This window comes from Benincasa hispida, chromosome 1 (assembly GCF_009727055.1).
Source record: "Benincasa hispida cultivar B227 chromosome 1, ASM972705v1, whole genome shotgun sequence".
Lineage (NCBI taxonomy): Eukaryota > Viridiplantae > Streptophyta > Magnoliopsida > Cucurbitales > Cucurbitaceae > Benincasa > Benincasa hispida.
This window is the reverse complement of record NC_052349.1, coordinates 62785347-62792536: the sequence shown is the minus strand read 5'-3', so window position 1 is coordinate 62792536 and position 7190 is coordinate 62785347.

Here is a 7190-nt window from a genome sequence, read left to right as displayed (position 1 = left end):
ATTGTTCAAGAAATTGTTCGTGATCAAGATTGTTGGAGATTCGTTTGTTGGAACTAGGAGAAAATTGTTCGTGGCACTTGGGAATCTACAAAGGTAACAATCGTTATAATCTTTTCCCTAATGCATGCTAATTTTTCATGTTTATATATTCTGTTTTGTATAATAATTTTGTTTAATGTAAAATCGATTTACGGGATGCAAAATATTCTAACAAAACGCTTCTGCTGCAAAATTCCATCCCATTCCTTCAATTGGTATCGAAGTCAATTCCTTGCATTTTCATTCTTTGTATTTTTCGAAACAAAATCGTTTAGAGGTGGGTTTAATATTCTACATTATGAATGTTTGAATGTTGGTTTTCAAAATTGGATGTTTTCGATTTTGACCCTAGAATTTTTTTAATTTTATTAAATTGTAAGCTTCCATTGTATTTTTGGGCAATTTAATTCTTGCTTCGAGTCTATAAGTCTATGTCGATCGATAGAGCAAAGTCTGCTAAAGAGATCGAAAAAAAATGGAAGTGTTCGGGGCATGTTCAGAGTCGAAAACGTGCAGGACAAAAGTGTTCTGCCGATCAACATCATGACAATGCTATCATAGCATTGCAATGCTGGAAGGCAAAGGCGATGCGTTACGGTGGTAGCGTTGCAATGCTGCCCTCAGTGTTGCAACGCTTCAAGGTTGGACGGAGCGGTGCGGCATGTGCGAGACGTCTGAAGCAGCCTTCTTAACCTAATTTTTTGTAATATTTTTAACTTATTTATTAATTAATTAAATTAATATAAAAGTTATATTAATTTAATCATTTAATTTTGCATTAGGGTGCCAAAATCGGTCCAATTTTTGCTAATTAATTTAATTATGCATTGGATGGATGTAAATTATTTGTTGAATTCATATTACATATTATATGTCATATAGATAAAATATGCCCACCTTAGGATAAACATATACATGCATCATAATTAAATATAAAGAGTTATATTTGTTGGGGTTGATGCCCTAAATCCCGTAGGGTCCTATAGTTTGTAAACCTGATATGAACAAACTCTTATGTAATTTATAATATATGATATTTTATTCACTTTGTCTATGAAATATGTGATATTTTAGTTACATTAACCACAAACCAATAAATTAATATCCAAGATTATCATTGTAACTTGAACATGTATGTGGAGACATACAGGTGGATCATGTTAAAGTGATAACCTAAATGGTCTGTAGTATATGAATAAGGTTGGGTACTTTATCCATGGCCCGATTTGTAGGTGTTCCAAATGTTGTAAAGTGCTACAAATGATCTGATTCTGATCATTATGTATTAGACATGCGAGCAGGGATATTCTATACAAAGGAGTTTGTATAAGACCAGGCCACAAAATGTTTAGTGTCATTATATAACACCGTTCATAATAGAGACTTTCATTTCACCAGGATGACCATAGGTAGCATGACATTAATCTGAATGAGTTGTGAACTCCTGCCTATGAGGGTGGTCCTTTGATTTGTATGAGTGAGAGTGGCCAGATCGCCGACTCAACAAGCCTACCATTTTGAGGATTTGTTTGATTGAGGAGCTGGGAACACAACTATACAAGATGGAATTCACTCCTTTCCCGAAGCAGAGATAAGTAGATAAATTGCTCCCTTAAAGACTGATTCCAAGTCTTGAACAATGTGGCACCACACACTTCCTTGGGCCGAGAGGGGTTTAGTGATAGTGGGACTATGATCTATTGTTCATTAGAGGGATCAGTGCTACTTAAGGAGTTAGAGATAACTACAGGGGCAAAACAATAATTTGGCCCAGCTGTACTTACGAGCAATTTGTGAAGGGTTATCGTACTGTTGATTGATTATATCCAATGGACACAGAAATATATCTGTTGTGTGAATAGTGTAGTTGTCTGTCTTTAATGGAGTGCCTGATAGTTAAGGGATGGTGGATAATGTAATTAATGAGTTTAATTAATTATTTACGTACCGTTGGAGCTTCAAGCTACAGGTCCATATGGCCCCCTTAGTAGCTCAAAAGAATTTGGTTGAGAATCAATTTTTGGGTTGAATGATTCAAATTAATAAGAGGAAATTTAATTATATATGATATAATTAAATTGATTCAATTATATATGGTATGATTGTCATAATATATTTGATACATTATCATTTGATTAGAGGAAATAAATATTTGAATGAGATTCAAATAGTTATTAAAATTTAATATAATTATGATTTATATTAAATACCATAAAATAGAGAAAAGAAACTATAGTTTATATTGTATATGATACAATATTAAAACTATAGATTATGTGTTATATCTGATATAACATATAGTTTAATGTAAATAAGATATGATAAATTGGTTATCATATTTATTTATATTTATTTTATTATTTTGGATAATTAATCCTCTTTTCTCTCCAACTACTTTAGTAGGTGGTTAAGTAGTTTTATGGCAAATTGGAATAAATGAAAATTTGTTTTTCTTTTCTTTGACACGATATAGACTCATGTTGGAACACTACACGATTGAGGCATTTACTATTCGATAGAAGAGCTCTGTCTTCCTCAATCTTCTTCCTCCTCCAAACACAAAATTACCCTTCCAACTAAAATGGTCAGAGCCCACAACTTCTGGACTCTCAACCTGAGTATATCGAAGGTTCCTAGTGGTTGTGTCTTCAGTTTTGGTTCGCGAATTCTTGAAGAGGGTCTTCAAGCTTGTTGCTGTTTTTGGGTTCACAGTTCGAGGGTTTTTTACGAAGAAACGTTCTTCAAAGGTATAATCTTTTGAACTCTTTTTGTAATTTATTTAAGATTGCATATCTTGTTTGTTTGGTGTAAATTTGTTTTTCATTCAAAATGGAATTTGGACGATCCGCTTTCGCTCAAGGATTTCTTTAAAACGAGTTCCTTCAATATTTTATAGATGCATGATCAAATTAACATGCTCATGCATCATAATATAAGTGTTATGTTAGTGATGTATGATTAAATTAAGCATGTCCATGCATCATACTATATATTAAAATTGTTCTAATAAATAGTGGAATGATGTATGTGAATGCTTGAAGTTTTTATAGATCTACTAAATTCATTAATTTAAAGAGTCATAGTATTAATGAGATATATTAAAATCTATGTTCTAGATTGCATGCAAGCATATGTCCAAATTATTTTAAATTGTTTAAAGTTGACTTATGTTGTTTCTAATGGGATTAGGAATAGGTTAATCTTTTTAATTTGTTTTAATAGGATTAAAATGAATTTCAATAAAATATTAAATTTATAAAATAATTGCCCGTAAAAGACCTTTTGAAGGAACTTGTGAAGGTCCTGAGTGAAAACGTGAATCGTCCCAATTTTTTTTTCTCATAACACAAATTATAGAAACAATTATGCAATTCACAAAAATTTTCAGCATGCAATAAAAATTAAGAAAAGGATTAGAGAGGGAGACTTACCCTTGAAAAACCTTTTCTTCACGTATTTCATTTTCTCTAAAATGGCCACGTACTGCCACGAACTCGAAACTCCAATGGCTACCACGAAAAGTGTTTCTCCTATATTCTCTAGGATGAGAATCCAAGGAGTTGTGTGGGCTCTTGGAAATTTGGGAGAGAAGGAGATTGAGAGGCATTGAGAGAAGAGAAAGTCTGGGAGATTTTTTTTTTTCTTTTTCCAGATAACATTTTCTCTATTTTCTGTAGGAGAGAAGTTATTGCCCTCCCTTTAAAATTCATATTAAAATTAATAAAATAATAAATCAATTTTAATTTAAAATTATATACATATATAATAACTAACTTATTATATATATGTGTGTGTATGTGTGTGTATGTATGTATTTATGTATGTATGTTATATCATATATAACATATAACCTATAGTTTAATATTTTTATCATATATAATATAACTTATAGTTTTAATTCTCTCATTAATGGTATTTAATATAAATCCCATTTATATTAAATTCAATTCACATAATTAATATTTGAATCATATTCAAATATTTATTTCCTCTCAAATAAACTTTATATTATAATGTATCCAATACATTATATTAATTATATCATATATAATTAAATTAAACTATTTATATCACATATAATTAATTCTCTCATTTAATTTGAACAATTCAAATTAATCCCAAATCGATTCTCATTAAATCTCTGTTGAGCTACAGAGAGGACCTCATAGACCTGTAGATTGAAGCTCCAATGGTAAATAATTAATTAAGTCCTTTTAATTAAATTATTCAACATCCATTAACTGTCGGGTACTCCATCAAAGACCGAAAACTGCACTCTTTGCCCTACAGATATATTTCTGTGTCCATTGGATATAACTAGTCAACAGTGCGATGACCTTTCACAAATTGCTCGTAAGTACAGTTAGGCCAAAATTATATTTTGCCCCTGTAGTTACATCTAACTCCTTACGTATCACTGATCCCTTAATGAACAATAAGTTATGGTCCAAATGTGACCAAACCTCTCTTGGGCTAGGAGAGGGTGTGGTGCCACATTGTTCAAGCCCCAGAATCATCCTTTAAGAGAAAAATTTATCTACTTACCCCGACGTAAGGGAATGAGTGAATTCCGTCTTGTGTAGTCGTGTTCCCAGCTCCCCAATCAGACGAATCCCTAAAATGTTAACTTATTGAGTCAGTGATCTAGCCACTTTCACCTATACAAATCAAATGACCGCCTTCATAGGTAGGAGTTCATAATTCACTCAGGATTTAGGTCATGTCACCTATGGTCATCCTAGTGAAATGTAAGTCTCAATTATGAACGGCATTATATAATGAGACTAGTCATTTCATGATCCAGTCTTTTACAAACTCCTTTGTATAGAATACCCTCACTTACATGTCTCTACATGAATGATCAAGATTAGATCATTTGTAGTACTTTACAACAATTGTAACATCTACAAAACAGACAGTATTTGTAGTGTCACCAGGATAAAGTATCTAGCCTTATATATCTACTACAGACCATTTAGGTTATCACTTAAACATGATCCATCTATATGTCTCTACATACATGTTTACGCTACAGATGATAACCTTGGATGTTAGTTTATTGGTTTGTGGGTTTAACGCTACTAAATGTAAAATAAAACATCTCATATTTTATTAAATAAATAAATAAATGTTTATACAATACAATTACAAACTACAGGACCCTACAAGATTTGCATCAACCCAACACCTTTGTCTAAGGAAGGTTCTACTAGGAGGGGGTATTTAAGCTGATGGAAACAGAATGCCTCCACTTGGGAACCAACTTGGAAGGTGAATTGGACAAATATTTTATAAGTATGCAATAAATGATTGATTTTATTAAAATAGTTTAATAAATGAAATCAAGTATTGTTAAATTATTCAATATAAACGTTATATTGAGCAAATGTAAAGGACTTAGATAAATTTATCAGCCGGTTTTTTACTAAGTATAATAAAATCCTAATAAAATATTAGAATACTTTAGTGGGAGGAAGTTGTTATATATGATATATCAAATTTCAGCTCTCATGTCCCCAATAGTTCACACCATGAGATTCATGCTTGGCTTCGTGTCGCCCTAGGCGCAACATCCCTTTGGAAAGTGTTTTCATGGGTCAATAACAAGGTGAATGGGGAAGTGTTTATAGTAAGTGGGAGAGGGATGCGTGTCAACGTATCACACGGTCTCTTCCATTAGATTGCACCGTGAGATTCCTATGGTCTGCCTACATGTCGACCTGGAGAGACCATCCCTTCAGAGGGTCTCATCACAGGGGTCAAAACAACGCAAACTCTAATAATGGATAGGGTTTCTTAGGTTAATCTTCAACAGTTATCTTTCCCTTCGATAGCATGTTGAAGCGTACCTCTAGGATCTGAAAATGGAAGGGTCACACATATAGGATGAATTAAGTTAGTCAATGAATCATTGACTAAAATAGTGGTAGCTAAAAACTATAGGAGTAAGAGATATTCTGGTCTTAGTGATTGGCTGAGATTGTCTCAATTCAGAGGAGGAGTAGCTGATCACCCTTCGGTGGTTGTTGCTCTAAATTTCAGAAGTATCATTGCAAAAGCTAAAATCAATAGTTTTCTATGATTACATGTGTTTTTATTAAATTGATTGGATAATTAAGTAATGAGTTATGACAAAGATAACTAATAAGATCAATTGATTGTTATATATTCCAACATGTCTTCTACAATTATCCTTGCTTAAAAATGAGAAATTAATTAGTGAAAACTATGCGACGTGAAAATCTAACCTGAATACGATTCTGGTTGTCGATGATCTATGGATTTTCTTAATAGAGGAATGTCCTTTAGTCCCCGCTCGAAATGCATCTCAAGCGTTGAAGGATGCTTATGGCCATTGGACGAAGGTCAATGAGAAGGCCTGAGTCTACATCTTTGCAAGTTTGTCTGACGTTTTTACCAAAAAGCATGAGACCATGATGACTGCACGTCAGATCATAGATTCCCTCCAGGAAATGTTTTGACAACCGTCCACTCAGATCCGACAAGAGGTCATTAAGTACATTTACAATGTGTGTATGAAAGAGAGCCAATTAATGAGAGAACATGTTCTTGACCTGATGGTCCATTTCAATGTCACTGAAATGAACGATGTGGTCATAGACAAGCAGAGTTAGGTGTCCTTTAGTTTGGAATCTCTTCCGAAGAGTTTTCTTCAATTCCATAGCAATACAATTATAAACAAAATACAGTATACACTGACTACCCTTTTGAACGAGTTACAGACTTTTCAGTCTCTTATGAAAGGCAAGGGACCAATAGAAGAAGAGGTAAATGTTGCCCAATCCAAAAAGTTCTATAAGGGTTCATCCTCTAGAATTAAGTCAGTTCCTCCAACTTCTGGTACTAAAAGATCCAGAAAAAGAAATAAGGAAAGTGGAAGGCTCCCGCTGTTGACAAAGGCAAGGGAAAAGCTAAGGCTGATAAGGCGAAATGTGTCCACTATAATGTGGATGGTCACTGGAAACGCAATTGCCTCAAGTAACTTGCTGAGAAGAAGAAAGAGAAGGAAGGTAAATCATATTTACTAGTTCTAGAAACTTGTTTAGTAGAAAATGACCATAATGCCTGGATACTTGATTCAGGAGCTACTAATCATGCATGTTCTTCTTTATAGGGAATTAGTTCCTTCC